Source organism: Aythya marila, assembly GCF_965140915.1.
Source record: "Aythya marila genome assembly, chromosome: 1".
Taxonomy (NCBI): Eukaryota; Metazoa; Chordata; class Aves; order Anseriformes; family Anatidae; genus Aythya; species Aythya marila.
This window is the reverse complement of record NC_139042.1, coordinates 125,599,707-125,624,144: the sequence shown is the minus strand read 5'-3', so window position 1 is coordinate 125,624,144 and position 24,438 is coordinate 125,599,707.

Sequence of the window (24,438 nt, the reverse complement as noted above, 5' to 3'; positions counted from 1 at the left end):
AAAGGTGATGGAGTGTATTTTCTGGAATGTATTTGCAAATTCATGAGGGCCAAGAACGTGACATGGAGTAGCTGACAAGGATTTATGAAGGAAAAGTCATGCTTGACTAACCTCACTGCTTTCTTCAATGAAGAAACTTGCTAATGTGACGCCCATCAATGAGAAGGGTCATAAGGAGGATCTAGGGAACACACAGGCCTGTCAGCCTGACTTCAGTTCTCCTTATGCCTTTCACTGACCCTTCTTCATCTGAGAAGCCTGAAGTTGTTGTGCACACCATAGGAATTTTCCTTCCTGGCATCAGGAGAGGCAAGTATCACCAGGGACATGAGCACATTCCCACTTCCTTCTCTTTCCCTATTACCAGTCAGAGCTCCAAGGCAAAGGTCCTGCCAGTTTCAAGGAGGAGGGAAAGGTTCTGTCAGGAGGTCTCAGCGTGCTGAGTTTCCCCATTTGGGAGAGCCATGTGGATGTCCTTCTGAAGAGAAACACGTGAGGGCGCTGTGGATAGCATGTTCAACATTTCCCATGAAAATGCGAGCAGAGCAATAGGGAGCTGTTATTGGTAAAGCATGAGCAAACTGTGCTATCCAACCACTTTAAAGACAGCAGTGATGTCACCGACTGCATCCTAGCTGTGTCCTCCATACTCCTCTGTTGGGCAAGCTCAGTTCTGCCAGAAAAGAAGACCAGCTTTGCTGGGGTGATTCACAGGGTAGATGGGACAATTGCAGAGATGGTCTCAGTCCTCAAGCACTTCTTGAATTTGCCAAAGTGTGCTTGTGAAGCAGAGCTGCCAAGAGGCAACACCTAACTGAGACGTCCAGGGCTCCCCACCTAAGTCCCGGGTCCCCGAGAGAAGCTACCTCTGAAGGAACCCGAGCTACTGCCTGTCAGCAAAGAAGGCAGAAGGAGAAGCCACCCCGTGCCTGATCACAAGCACCTCCTCTCCCTCATGCCTTTCACTTTTGTCCGCACTCTTTATTCATTCTTGCTCCACATGGCAGAGCACTGACAGCTCCTGAGCTCTGCAGAGGCATTTGGTTTTCTCTCCCGTTCCTCTCCTCAGCTCTGTGGGACCAGGTCTGGAGGGAGCACTGACCCATCCTATGCCTCGAATCCGCATCACAGGGATCGCTGCAGCAGCCTGAGCACTAACAGCTGTGAATGTGGTGTGACTGGCCTGTCTGGAGTGCTCAAATGCACAGGACTCTGAGCGTCTCTAATCTCTGCAGTCCCTCTGTGGAGGGAACAGGTCTGGGGAAAGCAGCCAGGGCAGGGGGTTGTTTGTTTCCTGCCCCTTCTGATCCCAGGAGGAGAGGTACAGTGTGGGGCAGATGGGACTGAATCCCACTGTCCTTTGTGGATTTACGAAATGTTCCCCAGTCTGATACAGAGAATAAGAGAAACTCACTGCAATGGGAATCACTGTTTCATGCAGGAAACAGGTCTGGGGAAAGCAGCCAGGGAAGGGGATTCTTCCACATGAAACCCTCAGCATATTCCTATCTGTCCACTGCCAGCCTCCTCTGCTCCACTCCCTTTTCTGCAGGGTTTATACTTTCCTGTAATTGCATGCGTCATTCTGCAGCATTCTCAGCCAGCCAATCCTTTCTCACTTTTCATGCCCTCTCATTGCTCTGCCCAGCCCCAGTGTGTCTCATCCTCCTTTAGTACTTTCTTGTCACATACCTCTGAGCAGCTACAAAGACAGGTCCCTGAAAGGAACAGGAAGGACAGGTGTTTTCACATGGTTTCACGCTGGTTCTTTGTGGCCCTTCTGGCCCCGGTGGGTAAGTGAACTCAACAACCCCCTTAGCACCTGCATAGATTCCCGTGCTGCTTGACTCAGCTGGATGCCTATTTCCCAAAGCTTCCTGTGGTAAGGACAGACGTTGAAGAAGATGGGCAAGAATCCACGAGTCTCCTGCAATGTCTATTTCTTTCTTGTGTGCACAGCACCCAAGTATTTCTTCTAAGGACACAAGCTGCCCGAGAATATTTCTTGCCTTTCACCTGGATATTGGAAACTCACATACTGATCTAAAGAAGTATGCCATTCCTTCCCCTTCTCCCTAGCCCGTCCCGTTCCTTCTCATCCTTTTTTCTAACAACACACCATGCCTAGTTCATGCTTCTTCATCGTGTCTGAAGTGATGTCCTGCCCTGCTTTGTGCTTGAGTAGCTCTCCTCATCTCTCCATCAATCCATTTCTCCCCATCCTCCTTAATGCTTCTCCTTTTCCCTTCCAGTGTTGGCTCTGGAACAGTCGCCAGACACAGTCATATGGCAAGGAGAAAGCATGAATCTGACCTGCTCCAAAATGAAGTCCTCCTATATATATATGTACTGGTACAAGATGCCTTTGGGAAATGGCTCTGGGCTGATCCTAGTGGCTACTGCAACAAAACGTGGCAAAGCAAGTGTTGAAGCAGCATTCCAAAGCCACTTCAAGAGCAGTGACATACAAGGAGACGGGATGACCCTCTCGATTGAGGGTGCCTTTCTCAATGACTCTGGCATTTATTACTGTGCTGAAAGTGAAACACAGTGGGTAGGTTGATGAGGCACCTGAGCACAAACCTCCCCCTGCACAAAAGTGAACGACTATCCTCCTCCTCTGCACTGCAGAAGGCAGGAAAATACCTTTGTACTCATTACTGTCTCTGCTCCCTAGCCTTCCTTTCCTTCTCAGGCTCTTTGCTTTTTTGTGTCCTTCCATCTGCACTCCCTGCCTAATTTTTCCTTTGGTCTCGTTTACATTATATTCTGCTCTGACAATTACTCTAACCTTTTCTGCCTCCTTTTGTCTCCCCACCTTTTTTCCAGCTCTCCTCAATCCTCACTCCATAGACTTCCCTTCCTCTCATTTAAGTCCACTTTTTTGGCTTCTCTCATCAAACCTCCCTACTCCCCCTGTCCATTTGACAGCTGTCTTTTCAAAGTCTTTTATTTTATTTTATTTTATTTTATTTTATTTTATTTTATTTTATTTTATTTTATTTTATTTTATTTTATTTTATTTTATTTTATTTTATTTTATTTTATTTTATTTTATTTTATTTTATTTTATTTTATTATTTTATTTTTTCCCGGTCCGATCTAATTCACTCCATAATCTCCCTAAAGGGATTGGGAATGAGTGGAAGTTTGGATACAAAGCCTTCCAGCTCAAGCCTGTGCTTTCCCCAGTTTGCTCCTTCCTGGAAACTGAGAGGACTTACAAAAGTCCAGGTAGATGGCATTGGTTGGTCTTGTCAACTGATGCAGTTGCTCTATCATAGAAGGTCACTAGGTTGGTCAAGCATGATTTGCCCTTGATGAAACCATGCCGGCTGTATCGGATCACCTCCTTGTCCTGCACATGTCTTGATATCGTGAGTCGGGGATTTCCATCCCAGCACCTAGAATGATGTTGTGGGTCAGAGTCTGTGTGCCTAGTACCAACTGCTGGCGCTGGGTAGGGCCAAGTATCTGCATCCTCCCCAGCCTGCTGTACCTGTGTATTTGCTTGCAAACTTTAAGCTGGACTAGACAACAAATAGTAGAGGTCTCAGATCTAGGCTAGCTGTGGGTCTGTGCTGGTACTCCCAGGTGGACTTGAGAAAGTGGTATGCCAGAGGGAAAAGTGTGAGAGTGTGTGAGTGTTTGAGGTGAACTTCAAGCTGGACTAACCAATGTGAGGGTGACTGTGGAGCAGGTAAGAGTGCCCAGGATGTGTGCAGTAGTGCTGGGTGGACAGAGGAGCTGTGCCAGGTACTGTAAGGATCCACAATGATATGTGTGTTTATGAACATAGAGAGAACTTTATGTGTGTCTTCGCTAGTGAACTTCTACCTTTATCAGCCAGAGAGGAGGAAGGGAAGAAAAGCTAATGCTACTGAAGGATGTTCCCTCTCAGGCTTCTTCCTGAGGCTGGGATATAATTCCAGGGAAAGCCATTCCGTTGAACGTGCAGAGTACTTGGAGGAAGCCATGAAGCTTATATAGCTTCAAGAACATACAGCCCTATATTTAACAAAAAAAAAACATTTACCTGAGACTAGATGGGAATACTCTAAGGTATTCCATTTTCATAACGGAAAGAAGATTCCCCAAGACACACAGATCTGTGAGATCTTCCCTTAGCCTCCCAACAGGCTGTGTGGTGACTGAGATGGTCTCCTTCCTTAAACTACCTCCAGGTACTGGAGCTAAGTAGTGTTCTAGGGACCTTGCAGTGTAGAAGCAAGCAGCAAGGACAACAAAGCAGGCCATCATTCTCCAGGCTGAGCACAACAGCTTCCCCAATGCACCCACACCATATGTTCCATTTATTATTCACACAGTGTTTTTTTAAACACACACAATGTGTGGAGAGGTATGCTCACAGGATGTGGTCCAACAGACGTATTACCCAGAAGACAGCACTCACACTCCTGCCTGCCCTAAGGGAGGATGCATCTTTCTCTTCCCTTGCAGTTTTTCTGATCTTTCTGTCTTCCCCAACTCCATTCCTTCACTTATCTCCCAAGGCCAACGGCCCCTCCCCACTTTCCGTACTGTTTCCTCCTTCCTTCCAGACCCACACGGTTCCTGTGATGTTAATAGCTTTCTCACAGAGCTGCACAAGCACTCTCTAATAGTCCCACAGTGCTTACTGAAGGAGGCAGACTATAAGGAGAAGCCCTGCTGTAGGCAATGGCAAAGCAGAAGTGCGGAGGTGCTCTTCTACAGGTCTAGTGAGAAGCCGATGACCCTCACGCAGAGGCCCTTGATAGCCCAGAGCAGGCAAAATGATGGGACGCTCCCTGGCACGAAGATGGCATGAACAGCATAGGGCTGAGCAGAGAAGATACAATAGTGCAGTCTGTGTGGCCAGGCCCTGTGAAATTTTGGGAAGTCCGATGTGGGAGAAATATAAAAACAAACTCCTTGTTTGCAGGCAAACTTGATCTCCAGTAGGAAAAGAGTGAGCCAGTGCATCCACCAGAACTGGTGCCCTTAATATAAGTATTTATCAGTGGACAAGACCCAAAGTTTTTGCTAAAGACAAACATAATTTGTAGGAGCTTGATTCCCAGTTACATGCACCTGATCAGGTTTCCCAGTCAAATTTACAGCATAAAGCTTCCCATACAATATTGCAAATGGACTTCCTTTTTCCCAAGCTCTTGGGGTTATCTGAACTCTAATCAGTGCTATAGGTAAAACCTCTGTCCGTTTTAACTGTGTTTCCTGGCGCAATTTCCTAAGCTGTCCTTTCACTGTTTGGTTCATTCTCTCTACCTTGCCACTTAACTGTAGCTTCCATGGGGTATGTAGGCCCCATTTTATATTCAATATCCTCACCAATTCCTTAGTAATTGCTGCCACAAAATGAGGTCCTCTGTCTGACAACATTCCTTCCAGTACTCCAAATCTCAGGATTATTTCTTTTAACAGACATTGTACTACTTTCCTAGTTTGGTTCTTCACAGGTTATCTTTTAGCCACACAGAAAAGGCGAAGGTGCCCCCCCAGTAGAAGTACATATACATAACTATATTGGTTACACCTATGTAATTCAGAAAAACTTGCCACTACTCGCGCAGAGTGACTCCCTTTTTCACCTCTACAGAAGGAGGTTTTTTGTATTTCCAATACAAAGCTCACATATTTGAGTTATGCTCTTAGCAATTAGTAGCATTTTTTTTTTCTCCAATGGCATCCCTTCTGACGTTTCCTACTAGAGCTTCCCAATGAAGTTGTGTCGTCCATTGTTTCATAACTACTAGGGTAATGTCCTGGATTCAGCTAGAAGAAACTTCCGCCTATTGGGTTCTGATTGGGTTTTGTGTTTGGGATTTAGGATGAGAATAATATTGATAACAGGCTGATGTTTTAGTTGTTGCAGAGCAGTGCTTACACTAAGCCAAGGACTTTTCATCTTCTCCCACTGTCCTGCCAGGGAGCAGGCTGGGGTGCAGCAGGGGATGGCAGGGGACAGAACAAGGACAGCTGACCCAAACTGGCCAAAGGGGTATTCCATACCATATGCTGTCATGCTGAACGATTAATATGGGGTGGCTGGCAGGGGTGTGGGGACTCTATGTTTAACCCTAATCCTAGCTCTGACCTGAAGACCAAATTAAGCTCACCTAGATCTCCCGTGAAATAATGATCACAATGGAAGCCTTTTAGGAGACATGAACTTCCAGTAGTAGCCTTTACACAACCCCACTCAGAACAGCACTCTGAGCTTTCTCTCTCTTCAAACCGTAAAACTAACACTTACACCAACTCTAACCCTAACCCCAATTATGACCCTAAACCCACAATAAACCCACCTAAGCCCTTCCATGAAATAATGCTCAGATCAGAAGCTTTTTGGGAGACCTTTAAATCCCCTGTTAGACTTTACACAACTCAGCTCCTCCAGACTTAAGGAATGATGCATTCCAACAAAGAGTAAGGCAGGCAAAAATGCCAGGAGTCCTGCATGGATGAACAAGGAGCTCCTGGCTGAACTCCACTCAACCCTTTGCCAAAATGGACTTTGAGAGGTTCTTCCTTCATCTGACTCTGGGAATCCAAACATCTATGCAGGTCCTGCTCTGATTCCCAAAACTTACTGCCCTCCAAAGGAAACAAGGTGTCTGGGCTGCTAGCCCTCACTCTAATCCACCGACCCCTTGACTTCACAGAAGTAGGCCAAGAAAGCCATCATCAAGGAAGTCCTTTCCACACCTGGTTCCACAAAATCCTCGGAGAAAAGAAAAAAAAAATCAACACTACATGACAGTATGAAATAGCTACACTTGGGACGATGCTGACTGCCAGTTCTCCCAGTGACAATAGAGAGGAGGGGTGGATGCAACACACCTGAGAATTTTTCACATGCACTGCTGAAACAGTCATGGCTGAAACAGGGACAATTCCCATTTCTGTCAGTTCCTTCCCATTTCTCATCCCTAAAAGACAAATTCAGTCCTCCATCTTCTCCATGTAGAGTTCTCCACTCCCTTCTGCCTGGAGCCACGAGGGTCTGAGTTTGTGAAGAACTACAGATGGGAAACCAGGGCTACAAGTGGTGAATGTAGAGAAGAGGACAACTTGGAAGGACTGAAAAGGGCTGGTGTGCAGTTTTTATATTTGAACCAGTTGGGAACCTTCTAGGAGTCACAAGCTGGCAAAACACAGCCCAGGTACCTAGGACATGGACCTATCAGGATAACAAACATCCAGGATAAGGCAACACAGGAAATATCAGGAGCCAGATCTGGGATACAGACTTTGTTTGAAGTCTTTTTGGACTTGAGCAAAGCTTTTGACACAGTTTGCTATAGGATTCTACTGGACAAAATGCCCAGCATACAGCTAAACAAAACCATCATATGATGGGTGAGCAATTGGCTGACAGGTAGGGCTCAAAAGGTTGTGGTAAATGGGGCCATAGCAGGCTGGTGGATGGTCACTAGTGGGGTCCCCCAAGGCTCCATTTTGGGGCCACTCCTCTTCAATGTTTTTGTAAAAGATTTGGATGTAAGACTAGAAGGTGTTCTGAGCAAATTTGCTGACGACACCAAACTTGGAGGAGTTGTAGACTCTGCTGCGGGTGGAAAGGACTTACGGAGAGATCTGGACAGATTGGAGAGCTGGGCAATCACCAACCGCATGAAGTTTAACAAGAGCAAGTGCCGGGTCCTGCACCTGCGACGGGGCAACCTTGGCTATAAATACAGACTGGGCAGCGAGGTGTTGGAGAGCTGCACCACAGAGAGGGATCTGGGGGTTGTGGTTGACAGCAAGTTGATATGAGCCAGCAGTGTGCCCTGGCAGCCAGGAGGGCCAACCCTATCCTGGGGTGCATCAACGATGGCATCACTAGTCAGTTGAGGGAAGTGATTGTCCCACTCTACTCTGTGCTGGTACAGCCTCACCTCAAGTACTGTGTGCAGTTCTGGGCACCACAGAAAAATAAGGATGTGAAATTGTTGGAGAGTGTCCAGAGGAGGGCAATGAAGATGGTGAGGAACCTAGAGGGGAAGACGTTTGAGGAGTGGCTGAAGTCACTTGGCCTGTTAAGCCTGGAAAAGAGGAGGCTGAGGGGGGACCTCATTGCAGTCTACAACTTCCTCATGAGGGGGAGTGGAGGGGCAGGCGCCACCCTATTCTCCTTAATTACCAGTGATAGGACCCATGGGGATGGTGTCAAGCTGAAGCAGGGGAAGTTTAGGCTAGACATCAGGGCGAAGTTCATCGAAGAGAGGGTGGTAGCACATTGGGACAGGCTCCGCAGAGAAGTAGTAACTGCACCAAGCCTGTCGGAATTTAAAAAGCGTTTGGACTGTGCACTTAGTCACATGGTCTAAAATTTTGTGTAGACCTGTGTGTTGCCAGGAATTGGACTCGATGATCCTTATGAGGCCTTCCAAGTCGGGATTTTCTAAGATAGGACAGGTTGGGGTATTCCAGCTCATTCCGTAACATGATGATTTATCATGAAATGATGGCATGCTAGTGAACTATGCAAGACCACGGTCCCCACCTGTTGATCCAGATTCTCTCACACAGCACCTGCATGCAGTTCTCCTTATGCCTTTCGCTGACCCTTCTTCATCTGAGAAGCATGAAGTGGTGGTACACACCATTGGAATTTTCCTTCCTGGCATCAGGAGAGGCAAGTATCACCAGGAACAGGAGCACATTCTCACTTCCTTCTCTTTCCCTGTTACCAGTCAGAGCTCCAAGGCAAAGGTCCTGCCAGTTTCAAGGAGGAGGGAAAGGTTCTGTCAGGAGGTCTCAGCGAGCTGAGTTTCCCCATTCGGGAGAGCCATGTGGATGTCCTTCTGAAGAGAAACACGTGAGGGCGCTGTGGATAGCATGTTCTCCATTTCCCATGAAAATGAGAGCAGAGCAATAGGGAGCTGTCACTGGTAAAGCATGAGCAAACTGTGCTATCCAACCACTTTAAAGACAGCAGTGATGTCACCGACTGCATCCTAGCTGTGTCCTCCATACCCCTCTGTTGGGCAAGCTTATTTCTGCCAGAAAAGAAGACCAGCTTTGCTGGGGTGATTCACAGGGCAGATGGGACAATTGCAGAGATGGTCTCAGTCCTCAAGCACTTCTTGAATTTGCCAAAGTGTGCTTGTGAAGCAGAGCTGCCAAGAGGCAACACCTAACTGAGACGTCCAGGGCTCCCCACCTAAGTCCCGGGTCCCCAAGAGAAGCTACCTCTGAAGGAACCCGGGCTACTGCCTGTCAGCAAAGAAGGCAGAAGGAGAAGCCACCCCGTGCCTGATCACAAGCACCTCCTCTCCCTCATGCCTTTCACTTTTGCCTGCACTCTTTATTCTTTCTTGCTCCACATGGCAGAGCACTGACAGTTCCTGAGCTCTGCAGAGGCATTTGGTTTTCTCTCCCGTTCCTCTCCTCAGCTCTGTGGGACCAGGTCTGGAGGGAGCACTGACCCATCCTATGCCTTGCATCCGCATCACAGGGATCACTGCAGCAGCCTGAGCACTAACAGCTGTGAATGTGGTGTGACTGGCCTGTCTGGAGTGCGCAAATGCACAGGACTCTGAGCGTCTCTAATCTCTGCAGTCCCTCTGCGGAGGGAACAGGTCTGGGGAAAGCAGCCAGGGAAGGGGATTCTTCCACATGAAACCTCGGCATATTCCTATCTGTCCACTGCCAGCCTTCTCTGCTCCACTCCCTTTTCTGCAGGGTTTATACTTTCCTGTAATTGCATGCGTCATTCCGCAGCGTTCTCAGCCAGCCAATCCTTTCTCACTTTTCATGTTCTCTCATTGCTCTGCCCAGCCCCAGTGTGTCTCATCCTCCTTTAGTACTTTCTTGTCACATACCTCTGAGCAGCTACAAAGACAGGTCCCTGAAAGGAACAGGAAGGACAGGTGTTTTCACATGGTTTCACGCTGGTTCTTTGTGGCCCTTCTGGCCCCGGTGGGTAAGTGAACTCAACAACCCCCTTAGCACCTGCATAGATTCCCGTGCTGCTTGACTCAGCTGGATGCCTATTTCCCAAAGCTTCCTGTGGTAAGGACAGATGTTGAAGAAGAAGGGCAAGAATCCATGAGCCTCCTGCAATGTCTACTTCTTTCTTGTGTGCACAGCACCCAAGTATTTCTTCTAAGCACACAAGCTGCCCAAGAATATTTCTTGCCTTTCACCTGGATATTGGAAACTCACATACTGATCTAAAGAAGTATGCCAATCCTTCCCCTTCTCCCTAGCCTGTCCTGTTCCTTCTCATCCTTCTTTCTAACAACACACCATGCCTAGTGCATGCTTTTTCATCGTGTCTGAAGTTATGTCCTGCCCTGCTTTGTGCTTGAGTAGCTCTCCTCATCTCTCCATCAATCCATTTCTCCCCATCCTCCTTAATGCTTCTCCTTTTCTCTTCCAGTGTTGTCTCTGGAACAGTCGCCAGACACAGTCATATGGCAAGGAGAAACCATTACTCTGACCTGCTCCAAAATGACACCCTCCTATTCAACTATGTACTGGTACAAGATGCCTTTGGGAAATGGCTCTGGGTTAATCCTAGTGGTTACTGCAATAAAAGGTAGCAAAGCAAGTGTTGAAGCAGCATTCCAAAGCCACTTCAAGAGCAGTGACATACAAGGAGACGGGATGACCCTCTCGGTTGAGGGTGCCTTCCTCAATGACTCTGGCATTTATTACTGTGCTGAAAGTTTAACACAGTGGGTAGGTTGATGAGGCACCTGAGCACAAACCTCCCCCTGCACAAAAGTGAACGACTATCCTCCTCCTCTGCACTGCGCAAGGCAGGAGAATACCATTGTACTCATTACTGTCTCTGCTCCCTAGCCTTCCTTTCCTCCTCAGGCTCTTTCCTTCTTTCTCTCCTTCCCTCTCCACTCCCTGCCTAACTCTTCCTTTGCTCTCATTTACATTATATTCACCTCTGACAATCGTTCTAATCCTCTCTGCCTCGTTTTCTTTATCGAGCTTTTTTTCAGCTCTCCTCAATCCTCACTCCATAGACTTCCCTTCCTCTCATTTAAGTCCACTTTTCTGGCTTCTCTCATCAGACCTCCCTACTCTTCCTGTCCATTTGACAACTCTCTTTTCAAAGTTTTTTTTTTAATTATTTTTTTATTTTTTTTATTTTTTTCCCGTCTGATCTAATTCATTACATACTCTCCCTAAGGGGATTGGATATGAGTGGAAGTTTGGATACACAGCCTTCCAGCTCAATCCTGTGCTTTCCCCAGTTTGCTCCTTCCTGGAAACTGAGAGGACTTACAGATGTCCAGGTAGATGGCATTGGTTGGTCTTGTCAACTGATGCAGTTGCTCTATCCAACCCAGCATCTGGAGTGAGGCTGTGGGTCAGAGGCTGCGTGCCTAGTACCAACTGCTGGCGGTGCGTTGGGCCAAGTATCTTCATCCTCCCCAGCCTGCCGTACCTGTGTATTTGCTTGCAAACTTTAAGCTGGACTAGACAACAAATAGTAGAGGTCTCCCATCTAGGCTAACTGTGGGTCTGTGCTGGTACTCCCAGGTGGACTTGAGAAAGTGGTATGCCAGAGGGAAAAGTGTGAGAGTGTGTGAGTGTTTGCGGTGAACTTCAAGCTGGACTAACCAATGTGAGGGTGACTGTGGAGCAGGTAAGAGTGCCCAGGATGTGTGCAGTAGTGCTGGGTGGACAGAGGAGCTGTGCCAGGTACTCTAAGGATCCACAATGATATGTGTGTTTATGAACATAGAAAGAACTTTATGTGTGTCTTCACTATGAACTTCTATCTTTACCAGCCAGAGAGGAGGAAGGGAACTCGGTTGTCTGTGTCTATGTTTACATGATGGTGTGTAAATGTTGTTGAAGGTAGCCCTTCACCAAGGCAGCGGGTGTGACTAGTTGTGTCAACATCCAGTCTCTCTCTGTGTGTAGCTGTGTTTCTCTGGGATACATGCTCAGCTTTGCTACTGGTTGAACATGTGCAAAAAGGAAAGCAGCAGCCACGTTTCCCAACCTGAGCAAATACTCCGGGTCCCCTGGCACTGGGCTGGATGCCACTGGCCAAACCAGAATGGTCCTTGAGTTGGAGCAGCTGGAGGGGGTGTCCGTGTTCACGTCATTCTTCGTTTCCACTTAAAAAGCACATTGGCCAGAGTTGTCCAAACCCAGCATATGCTGGGCATGTTTCCACATCCCTTGCCTGAACTGGGAGCTCTGTTGGCTTGAATCCAGACATTGAAGTTACCTCTGATCTCTTCTTTCTAAAGGGTGTATCCTGAAGAGAAAAGAAAGGGTCAGGAGGGTTGGTACCAGATATAGAATTGAAAAGGCCGCCAGGCAGTTGATCCTCATAGCAGGGCACTTCCAAATATGTAGTTATATGTGGCATTAGTAACTTGTTAAGAAAAGCTAATGCTACTGAAGGATGTTCCCTCTCAGGCTTCTTCCTGAGGCTGGGATATAATTCCAGGGAAAGCCATTCCATTGAACGTGCAGAGTACTTGGGGGAAGCCATGAAGTTATATATCTTCAAGAACATACAGCCCTATATTTAACAAAAAAAAACCATTTACCTGAGACTAGATGGTAAAACCTCTGAGACAAGATGGGAAGTCTGGAACCAGGAAGACTCATCCTTAGTGCAGGAGGAGCAGATCAAGGAGCAGTTAGGCAAATTGGATGTACCTAAGTTCATGTGGCCTGATACATAGCACCAAGTACTGAGAGATCTGGCTGTGACTGCAAGGTCACTCTAGATCTTCGAGCATCTGTGATGAGTGGGAGAGATTCCTAAAGACTGGAGGAGAGGAAGTACCACACTGTTTTTTAAGAAGAGCGAGAAGGAGGACTTGGGGACTACAGGCCAGTCAACCTTCCCTCAGTCCCTCGAAAGGTGATGGAGGAGATGGATATTTTCTGGAATGTATTTGCAAATTCATGAGAGCCAAGAACGTGACATGGAGTAGCTGACAAGGATTTATGAAGGAAAAGTCATGCTTGACTAACCTCACTGTTTTCTTCAATGAAGAAACTTGCTAATGTGACGCCCATCAATGAGAAGGGTCATAAGTAGGATCCGGGGAAACACAGGCCTGCTAGCCTGACTTCAGTGGCAGGGAAGGCTGTGCAAGAAATCATCTTGAGTGCAATCACGCAGCATATGAGGGACAAATGGGGGATCAGACCCAGACATCATGGGTTCACGAAAAGCAAGTTAGTGGGTGTTGGCCAGTGCTCATCTGAACAAGAGCCAGTAGTATTCCTATGTTGCCAACAAAGTCAAAATCATCCTGGCTTACATCACGACAGTGTAGCAAGCATGACCAGGCTATGAAGCTGGTGAAAGTTGTAGAATACAGGTCTTCTGAGGAGTGGCTGAGGGAACTGGGGTTGTTTAGTCTGGAGAAGATGAGATTCAGGGCAGATGTTATTGCTCTCTTCAACTACCTGACAGGAGGTTGTGGTGAGCTGGGGGTCAGCCTCTTCTTGCAGAAAACTAGTGATAGGACTAGAGGGAATGGCCTCAGGTAATGCCAGGGAAAGTTCAGTTTTGAAATTTCTTCTCAGAAAGAGTAGTTTGTCATTGGAATGTGTTGCCCAGGGAGGTGGTTGAGTCACCGTCCCTGGGATGTTTAAGAAAAGCTTGGACTGGGTTATTAGGAAACTGGATTACTGGATAATATTGGTGGTATGGGGACAGTTGGACCAGGTCAGCTGGAAGGTCTTTTCCAACCTTAGTGATTCTATGATTCTGTGTCTAGCCTGGTGGATAAGGGGAGAGCAGAGGACGCTTTTAACCTTGACTTTAGTGAAGCCTTTGACACTGTCTTCCGTAGCATCCCCGTAGAGAGAAGCTTCTAGAACCACAAGGTTCTAGAATAAACTTCACTTCTCTATCTACAGGAGATACACTGGCTTTTCATCAAAATACCATAGGTTGTTTCTCATTTCTATTCTTAATTCTTCTTCCAAGACCTGTGTCTTGGAAGCATAGGAAGTTTTGAGAAGTTGGACTGACCAAGATCCTGTGTTCTGTCTCATTCTTGGAGCCTTTTAGTTAAGTGCTCCTGCCGGTTTATCACTTATTTTCCTGTCATCCCAGGTTGCCGAGTGCTTTTCTTGCCTTTGTATGTGCACCCAAATACATTGCACTTGATCCCAGCAGGCTTTTTTTTCCTCAGAAAAATAGAGAAACCACAGGGCATATTGTCCTGTTGACACTCAGGCTCCAGTTAGTCCATACAGTTCTGTAATTCCCTCACTCCTTCTGTGTAAGAAAAGCAATATGTAGAAATGTCAGCAGTGAGAGAAGTAAAAAGTGTCCTCACATCTCGGTTCTCTGCAGACTTTGGTTGCACTTACCAGGCAGAACATGAGACTCTGGGTCATGAGTTTGGGGCGTACGGGTGCCAGAAAAGAGTGTGGTAGTATAACATCAATAGGTAGGTAAGCACCACACTGCCACTCTTTCATTCCCCCTACTCAACAAATCGTGAGGAGAAAATATGCTGAAAAATAAACAACCTTGTGGTTTGAGATAAGGACAGAAAAATCACTCAGCAATTACCATCATGGACAAAACAGGCTCAGTGTAGGTGGGATTAATGAAATTTATTGCCAATGAATTACTAGCTAGAGCAATGGGAACTAAAAGCAAGCTAAAAGCACCTTTCCCTCATCCTCATTCTCTATTTTTCTACCTCTTCCCCCCAAGCAGCACGGGCAAGTGGGAATGTGGTTACACTTGGTCTTTGCGAATCCACCCTCACTCTCTTTCCCTGCTCCAGCATGGCTCTTTTCCCCACTCCAGTAAAAGCTAAAAAGCTAAAAATATGCATCAGAGTATAATCTGAGTCAAAACGCGTGAAAGGATACAAAAGCATGTAAAATTTGTTCAAATTCATTGGCCAACAGCTCTACCGACTTTGAAAGCACAACTGAAATGCAAGGAAAAACACGAAAGGTTTTGATGGCACTCAGACAAATCTTCTAGATTGTCTACAATTTTTTGACAATCCACTGAAACTGTAAGGCGTCCAGCACAGGATCCAGCCTCGCTGAAGCACAGGTAAGGAACAGTTTCTCCTGACAAAACCTGCAGTGGCAAGAACTGTCAGGGACTGGACAGGCGCCATGGTCATATCCCTCCTTCTCATATGCTAAGTGCCAATGGGCCCTAGGGCCACTGGAGAGCATACAAAGCTTTCACACATCACATAGAACATATTTTCTTCCCCTCTGGGAAGAGCTATAGCGTTTCAAGTCACTTCTGTTTCTTTCTTTAAAAGCAGGCTTAAAAAAGAGTGATGGGGAATATCTGCTACCAGTTCCGCTGAGATGTACACCACTCTCATAGACAGAGCATGCCCTTTCTACAAATCTTTGAAGGCAAACGGACAGGCATGAATCTCTCTAGAGCTTCAGACAAATATGTTAGGGATAACAACAAAAAGGAAGGAAAGAGTGAAAACCTCAGTAATATTGCTTGGAAGAAGCAACATCAGTACTAACGAAGAACGTCACTGCAACCAAAGACCTCCACTTCAAAGTGTTAGTGCGAAAAGAATCAGCTACAACACCCTAAGTTCTTGGCATCATCAGAAAATAATGGAGAGCATTATTAGTTAAGACTAGCCTAAGGCTACCTTTAGGACAAGGCTAGCTAGGGCACACTTGGCAGACTAGAAAAATCAGACTGATCAAGAGGTGATGTCTAGTCAGTTTTTGCTTTCAGGAAAAAAAGGCTGGCATAGATACCTCCCTTTCTTTAATTCAGAAGTGAATTAGGATGTGCTCCCAGGAAGGTTAAACTATAGGGAATATGCTTCTCTGACTGGAAAACTGAAGAAACTAAGATGTGACTAAGCGCAATTTTTTTGTGCCCCCGCTATCTTTGCTTCTGTCTGACAGAAGTTCCGAGCTGTGTGGTACAATCATCTGTCACGTACTGAGATGGTCTCTCGAGAATGGAACTATGTATGCTGTAGGTGTAGAGGAGGGGTCCAGCATGTCCATCTGTCCAAAGTTCTGGTTCACATCAGCGCTTCTCTTGTGTCAACCATGGTCGCGAAGCTCTGGGCTCTGTGCTTTCCCTCATCTTTCTCCTGCTCTGCGCTTTCTCTCTCTCCAAACCCCACCCATAACCCTAACCCTAACAAACTAACCTCAACCCTAATTCTAACCCTAATCCTAACTATGACTCTAAGACCAAATCAAGCTCACGTAGGCCTCCCATGAAATAATGATCACAATGGAACCCTTCTGGGAAACATGAGCTTTCTTTGGCAGCCTTTGTACAGCCCCACTCAGAACAGCAGCTTCTGGATGATTGATGAGGATGGTCGCCTTGCAAATAGGGATGCAGACAAGATGAACAAGGAGCTCCAGGCTGAATTCAAACACAAACCACTCAACCCTTTGCCAAAATGGACATTGAGAGGTTCTTCCTTCATCTGACTCTGGGAATCCAAACATCTATGCAGGTCCTGCTCTAATTCCCCAAACTTACTGCCCTCCAAAGTCCTTCATCTGCCCTCCAGGTCCCTCTTTTGCAATTTCCAGTGTTTTCCCATGTTTGTAAGTTACTGTGTTTCCCAAGGCCTTTTACAAAAACAAGCAAAGTAGAGGGGCAGAGCACGCGCACCTGAATCCTCTGGCCAGACTTTATGCATCATGTCTAATCTCCCTAGGCTGTCTGTTAAAAAAGTTCTATGTGACTTTTACATGAAGGTAAGAAGGTAATGGTGGGCAAGAGACACTTGTCAGAAGTACAATGCTGTAGTGCCAATTATGTGGGCTGTCTTCCCACCTGGGTTCTCTGTTAGAGGACAGTGGAGTCTATGGCTTGAAGAGATGGGGAAGACAATGAGAACTAGACTGTGTGTTGCCCCCACCAACAGCAGGAGAAATTCCAGGTGCACTGAAGATGGCACTTGTGACCAGAAAGTCCCGGGAAAGGGATTAGGAGGAACCGTGCAGTTTCCAAGCATCTGCTCTGGCCCATCTACTGCAACCCCCGCTGCTAGCTGCACAACAAGAGGGCTGCTCTGAATTGCCTGCTCTTCTTTATCTTCAGTGTGTCTGAAGATCAAGGGACTGGAAGTCCTCAGTGGAGCTAATACTCAGATATATTTCACCAGACCAGACCACCAGGGACAGAAGCTAAGAAATCCTTCTTGCATGAGGAGGTATGGGACTCTTTGGGGTGCTCCAGCTCACGCTGTATTACGATGATGTAACATGAAATAATGGCATACAAGAGAACTGTGCAAGACCACGGTCCCCACCTGTTGATCCAGATTCTCTCACTTAGCACCTGCATGCAGTTCTCCTTATGCCTTTCACTGACCCTTCTTCATCTGATGATCATGAAGTTGTGGTACACACCATTGGAATTTTCCTTCCTGGCATCAGGAGAGGCAAGTATCACCAGGGACAGGAGCACATTCCCACTTCCTTCTCTTTCCCTGTTACCAGTCAGAGCTCCAAGGCAAAGGTCCTGCCAGTTTCAAGGAGGAGGGAAAGGTTCTGTCAGGAGGTCTCAGCGAGCTGAGTTTCCCCATTCGGGAGAGCCATGTGGATGTCCTTCTGAAGAGAAACACGTGAGGGCGCTGTGGATAGCATGTTCTCCATTTCCCATGAAAATGAGAGCAGAGCAATAGGGAGCTGTCACTGGTAAAGCATGAGCAAACTGTGCTATCCAACCACTTTAAAGACAGCAGTGATGTCACCGACTGCATCCTAGCTGTGTCCTCCATGCCCCTCTGTTGGCCAAGCTTATTTCTGCCAGAAAAGAAGACCAGCTTTGCTGGGGTGATTCACAGGGCAGGTGGGACAATTGCAGAGATGGTCTCAGTCCTCAAGCACTTCTTGAATTTGCCAAAGTGTGCTTGTGAAGCAGAGCTGCCAAGAGGCAACACCTAACTGAGATGACCAGGGCTCCCCACCTAAGTCCCGGGTCCCAGAGAGAAGCTTCCTCTGAAGGAACCCAGGCTACTGCCTGTCAGCAAAGAAGGCAGAAGGAGAAGCCGCCCTGTGCCTGATCACAAGCACCTCCTCTCCCTCATGCCTTTCACTTTTGTCTGCACTCTTTATTCTTTCTTGCTCCACATGGCAGAGCACTGACAGCTCCTGAGCTCTGCAGAGGCATTTGGTTTTCTCTCCCGTTCCTCTCCTCAGCTCTGTGGGACCAGGTCTGGAGGGAGCACTGACCCATCCTATGCCTTGCATCCGCATCACAGGAATCACTGCAGCAGCTTGAGCACTAACAGCTCTGAATGTGGTGTGACTGGTCTGTCTGGAGTGCTCAAATGCACAGGACTCTGAGCGTTTCTTATCTCTGCAATCCCTCTGTGGAGGGAACAGGTCTGGGGAAAGCAGCCAGGGCAGGGGGTTGTTTGTTTCCTGCCCCTTCTGATCCCAGCAGGAGAGATACGGTGTGGGGCAGCTGGGACTGAATCCCACTGTCCTTTGTGGATTTACAAAACGTTCCCCAGTCTGATACAGAGAGTAAGAGAAACTCACTGCAATGGGAATCACTGTTTCATGCAGGAAACAGGTCTGGGGAAAGCAGCCAGGGAAGGGGATTCTTCCACATGAAACCTCGGCATATTCCTATCTGTCCACTGCCAGCCTCCTCTGCTCCACACCGTTTTCTGCAGGGTTTATACTTTCTTGTAATTGCATGCGTCATTCCGCAGCGTTCTCAGGCAGCCAATCCTTTCTCACTTTTCATGCTCTCTCATTGCTCTGCCCAGCCCCAGTGTGTCTCATCCTCCTTTAGTACTTTCTTGTCACATACCTCTGAGCAGCTACAAAGACAGGTCCCTGAAAGGAACAGGAAGGACAGGTGTTTTCACATGGTTTCACGCTGGTTCTTTGTGGCCCTTCTGGCCCCGGTGGGTAAGTGAACTCAACAACCCCCTTAGCACCTGCATAGATTCCCGTGCTGCTTGACTCAGCTGGATGCCTATTTCCCAAAGCTTTCTGTGGTAAGGACAGACGTTGAAGAAGATGGGCAATAATCCATGAGCCTCCTGCAATGTCTATTTCTTTCTTGTGTGCACAGCACCCAAGTATTTCTTCTAAGCACACAAGCTGCCCAAGAATATTTCTTGCCTTTCACCTGGATATTGGAAACTCACATACTGATCTAAAGAAGTATGCCATTCCTTCCCCTTCTCCCTAGCCTGTTTTGTTCCTTCCCATCCTTTCTAAGAACATACCATGCCTAGTTCATGCTTTTTCATTGTGTCTGAAGTCATGTCCTGCCCTGCTTTGTTCTTGAGTAGCTCTCCTCATCTCTCCATCAAACCGTTTCTCCCCATCCTCTTTAATGCTTCTCCTTTTCCCTTCCAGTGTTGGCTCTGGAACAGTCGCCAGACACAGTCATATGGCAAGGAGAAAAAATGAGTCTGACCTGCTCCAAAATGACACCCTCCTACGATACTATGTACTGGTACAAGATGCCTTTGGGAAATGACTCTGGTCTAATTCTAGTGGTTACTGCAATAAAAGGTGCCAAAGCAAGTGTTGAAGCAGCATTCCAAAGCCACTTCAAGAGCAGTGACATAGAAGGAGACAAGATGACCCTCTCGACTGTGAATGCCTTTCTCAATGACTCTGGCATTTATTACTGTGCTGAAAGTGAAGCACAGTGGGTAGGTTGATGAGGCACCTGAGCACAAACCTCCCCTTGCACAAAAGTGAACGTCTATCCTCCTCCTCTGCACTGTGCAAGGCAGGAAAATACCTTTGTACTTGTTAATGTCTCTTCTCCCTAGCCTTCCTTTCCTCCTCAGGCTCTTTCCTTCTTTCTCTCCTTCCCTCTCCACTCCCTGCCTAACTCTTCCTTTGCTCTCATTTACATTATATTCACCTCTGACAATCGTTCTAATCCTCTCTGCCTCGTTTTCTTTATCGAGCTTTTTTTCAGCTCTCCTCAATCCTCACTCCATAGACTTCCCTTCTTCTCATTTAAGTCCATTTTTCTGGCTTCTCTCATCAAACCTCCCTACTCCCCCTCTCCATTTGACAGCTCTCTTTTCAAAGTTATTATTTTTTTTCTCCTTTCTGTCCAATCTAATTCACTCCATACTCTCCCTACAGGGATTGGGAATGAGTGGAAGTTTGGATACACAGCCTTCCAGCTCAAGCCTGTGCTTTCCCCAGTTTGCTCCTTCCTGGAAACAAAGGGGACTTCGAGAAGTCTATCTTTACCAGCCAGATAGGAGGTAAGAGTGCCCAGGATGTGTGCAGTAGTGCTGGGTGGACAGAGGAGCTGTGCCAGGTACTCTAAGGATCCACAATGGTATGTGTGTTTATGAACATAGAAAGAACTTTATGTGTGTCTTCACTATGAACTTCTATCTTTACCAGCCAGAGAGGAGGAAGGGAACTCGGTTGTCTGTGTCTATGTTTACATGATGGTGTGTAAATGTTGTTGAAGGTAGCCCTTCACCAAGGCAGCGGGTGTGACTAGTTGTGTCAACATCCAGTCTGTGTGTGTGTATCTGTGTGTCTCTGGGATACATGCTCAGCTTTGCTACCGGTTGAACATGTGCAAAAAGGAAAGCAGCAGCCACGTTTCCCAACCTGAGCAGATACTCCGGGTCCCCTGGCACTGGGCTGGATGCCACTGGCCAAACCAGAATGGTCCTTGAGTTGGAGCAGCTGGAGGGGGTGTCCGTGTTCACGTCATTCTTCGTTTCCACTTAAAAAGCACATTGGCCAGAGTTGTCCAAACCCAGCATATGCTGGGCATGTTTCCACATCCCTTGCCTGAACTGGGAGCTCTGTTGGCTTGAATCCATAGACATTGAAGTTACCTCTGATCTCTTCTTTCTAAAGGGTGTATCCTGAAGAGAAAAGAAAGGGTCAGGATGTACTGACTCTCCAACGTAACCAGGGTCTGATGAGGAAAGGGTTAAGGATGAAGGCAATGCACATTATGCTGCTGAATCCTAGCATTCCTCTTTCCTTGGAGCGGGGGGAAAGGAGACAGAGTCGTGGCTTTGGCTGGAGATACAAATATCTGTTCAGGTGGGGTTGGGCATGGAGGGTTGGTACCAGATATAGAATTGAAAAGGCCACCAGGCAGTTGATCCTCATAGCAAGGCACTTCCAAATATATAGTTATATGTGGCATTAGTAACTTCTTAAGGAAAGCTAATGCTACTGAAGGATGTTCCCTCTCAGGCTTCTTCCTGAGGCTGGGATATAATTCCAGGGAAAGCCATTCCATTGAACGTGCAGAGTACTTGGGGGAAGCCATGAAGCTTATATAGCTTCAAGAACGTACAGCCCTATATTTAACAAAAAACCATTTACCTGAGGCTAGATGGGAAACCCCCTGAGACAAGATGGGAAGTCTGGAACCAGGAAGACTCATCCTTAGTGCAGGAGGAGCAGATCAAGGAGCAGTTAGGCAAATTGGATGTACCTAAGTTAATGTGGCCTGATACATAGCACCAAGTACTGAGAGATCTGGCTGTCACTGCAAGGTCACTCTTGATTATTGAGCATCTGTGATGAGTGGGAGAGGTTCCTGTACATTGGTTGACAGAAAGTACTACACTGGTCTTTAAGAAGAGTGAGAAGGAGGACCTGGGGAACTACAGGCCAGTCAACCTTCCATCCGTCCCTCATATGGTGATGGAGGAGATGGATATTTTCTGGAATGTATTTGCAAATTCATGAGGGCCAACAACTTGACATGGAGTAGTTGAGAAGGATTTATGAAGGAAAAGTCATGCTTGACTAACCTCACTGTTTTCTTCAGTGAAGAAACTTGCTAATGTGACGCCCATCAATGAGAAGGGTCATAAGGAGGATCTGGGGAAACACAGGCCTGCTAGCCTGACTTCAGTGGCAGGGAAGGCTGTGCAAGAAATCATCTTGAGTGCAATCACGCAGCATATGAGGGACAAATGGGGGATCAGACCCAGCCATCATGGGTTCACGAAAAGCAAGTTAGTGGGTGTTGGCCAGTGCTCATCTGAACAAGAGCCAGTAGTGTTCCCATGTTGCCAACAAAGCCAAAATCATCCTGGCTTGCATCACGACAGTGTAGCAAGCATGATTACGGAGGTGATCCTCCCCCTGTACTCTGCTCCGGTGAGGCCGCACCTCAAGTACTGTGTTCAGTTTAGAGACCCTCACTACAAGAAAGACATTGTGGCCCTGGAGCATGTCCAGAGAAGGGCTATGAAGCTGGTGAAAGGTGTGGAACACAGGTCTTGTGAGGAGTGGCTGAGGGAACTGGGGTTGTTTAGTCTGGAGAAGATGAGATTCAGGGACGATGTTATTGCTCTCTTCAACTACCTGACAGGAGGTTGTGGTGAGCTGGGGGTCAGCCTCTTCTTGGAGATAACTAGTGATAGGACTAGAGGGAATGGCCTCAAGTAATGCCAGGGAAAGTTCAGTTTTGAAATTTCTTCTCAGAAAGAGTAGTTCGTCATTGGAACGTGTTGCCCAGGGAGGTGGTTGAGTCACCATCCCTGGGATGTTTAAGAAAATGTTGGACCGGGTTATTAGGAAACCGGATTGCTGGATAATATTGGTGGTATGGGGACAGTTGGACCAGGTCATCTGGAAGGTCTTTTCCAACCTTAGTGATTCTATGATTCTGTGTCTAGCCTGGTGGATAAGGGGAGAGCAGAGGACGCTTTTAACCTTGACTTTAGTGAAGCCTTTGACACTGTCTTCCGTAGCATCCCTGTAGAGAGAAGCTTCTAGAACCACAAGGTTCTAGAATAAACTTCACTTCTCTATCTACAGGAGATACACTGGCTTTTCATCAAAATACCATAGGTTGTTTCTCATTTCTATTCTTAATTCTTCTTCCAAGACCTGTGTCTTGGAAGCATAGGAAGTTTTGAGAAGTTGGACTGACCAAGATCCTGTGTTCTGTCTCATTCTTGGAGCCTTTTAGTTAAGTGCTCCTGCCGGTTTATCACTTATTTTCCTGTCATCCCAGGTTGCCGAGTGCTTTTCTTGCCTTTGTATGTGCACCCAAATACATTGCACTTGATCCCAGCAGGCTTTTTTTTCCTCAGAAAAATAGAGAAACCACAGGGCACATTGTCCTGTTGACCCTCAGGCTCCAGTTAGTCCATACATTTTTGTAATTCCCTCACTCCTTCTGTGTAAGAAAAGCAATATGTAGAAATGTCAGCAGTGAGAGAAGTAAAAAAGTGTTTTTGCACAGTTTTTGCTTTCAGGAAAAAAAGGCTGGCAGAGATACCTCCCTTTCTTTAATTCAGAAGTGAATTATGATGCTCTCCCAGGAAGGTTAATCTATAGGGAATATGCTTCTCTGACTGGAAAACTGAAGAAACTAAGATGTGACTAAGCGCAATTTTTTTGTGCCTCTGCTATCTTTGCTTCTGTCTGACAGAAGTTCCGAGCTGTGTGGTACAATCATTTGTCACGTACTGAGAAGGTCTCTCGAGAATGGAACTATGTATGCTGTAGGTGTAGAGGAGGGGTCCAGCATGTCCATCTGTCCAAAGTTCTGGTTCACATCAGCGCTTCTCTTGTGTCAACCATGATCGCGAAGCTCTGGGCTTTCCCTCATCTTTCTCCTGCTCTGTGCTTTCTCTCTCTCCAAACCCCACCCATAACCCTAACCCTAACAAACTAACCTCAACCCTAATTCTAACCCTAATCCTAACTATGACTCTAAGACCAAATCAAGCTCACGTAGGCCTCCCATGAAATAATGATCACAATGGAACCCTTCTGGGAAACATGAGCTTTCTTTGGCAGCCTTTGTACAGCCCCACTCAGAACAGCAGCTTCTGGATGATTGATGAGGATGGTCCCCTTGCAAATAGGAATCACAGAATCACAGAATTTGTAGGTAGAAGAGACGTCAAGATCATCGAGTCTAACCTCTGACCTAACGCTAACAGTCCCCACTAAACCATATCCCTAAGCTCTCCATCTAAACGTCTTTTAAAGACTTCCAAGTGTGGTGACTCCACCACTTCCCTGGGCAGCCTGTTCCAATGTCTAACAACCCTTTTGGTAAAGAATTTCTTCCTAACATCTAACCTAAAACTCCCCTGGCGCAACTTAAGCCCATTCCCCCTCGTCCTGTCACCAGGCACATGGGAGAACAGGCCAACCCCCATCTCACTACAGCCTCCTTTAAGGTATCTGTAAAGAGCAATAAGGTTTCCCCTGAGCCTCCTCTTCTCCAGGCTGAACAAACCCAGCTCCCTCAGCCGCTCCTCGTAGGACTTGTTCTCCAGGTCCCTCACCAGCTTCGTCGCCCTTCTCTGCACCCGCTCAATCACCTCGATGTCGTTCTTGTAGTGAGGGGCCCAAAACTGAACACAGTACTCGAGGTGCGGCCTCACCAGAGCCGAGTACAGGGGGACGATCACCTCTCTAGCCCTGCTGGTCACACTATTTCTGATACAAGCCAGGATGCTGTTGGCCTTCTTGGCCACCTGAGCACACTGCTGG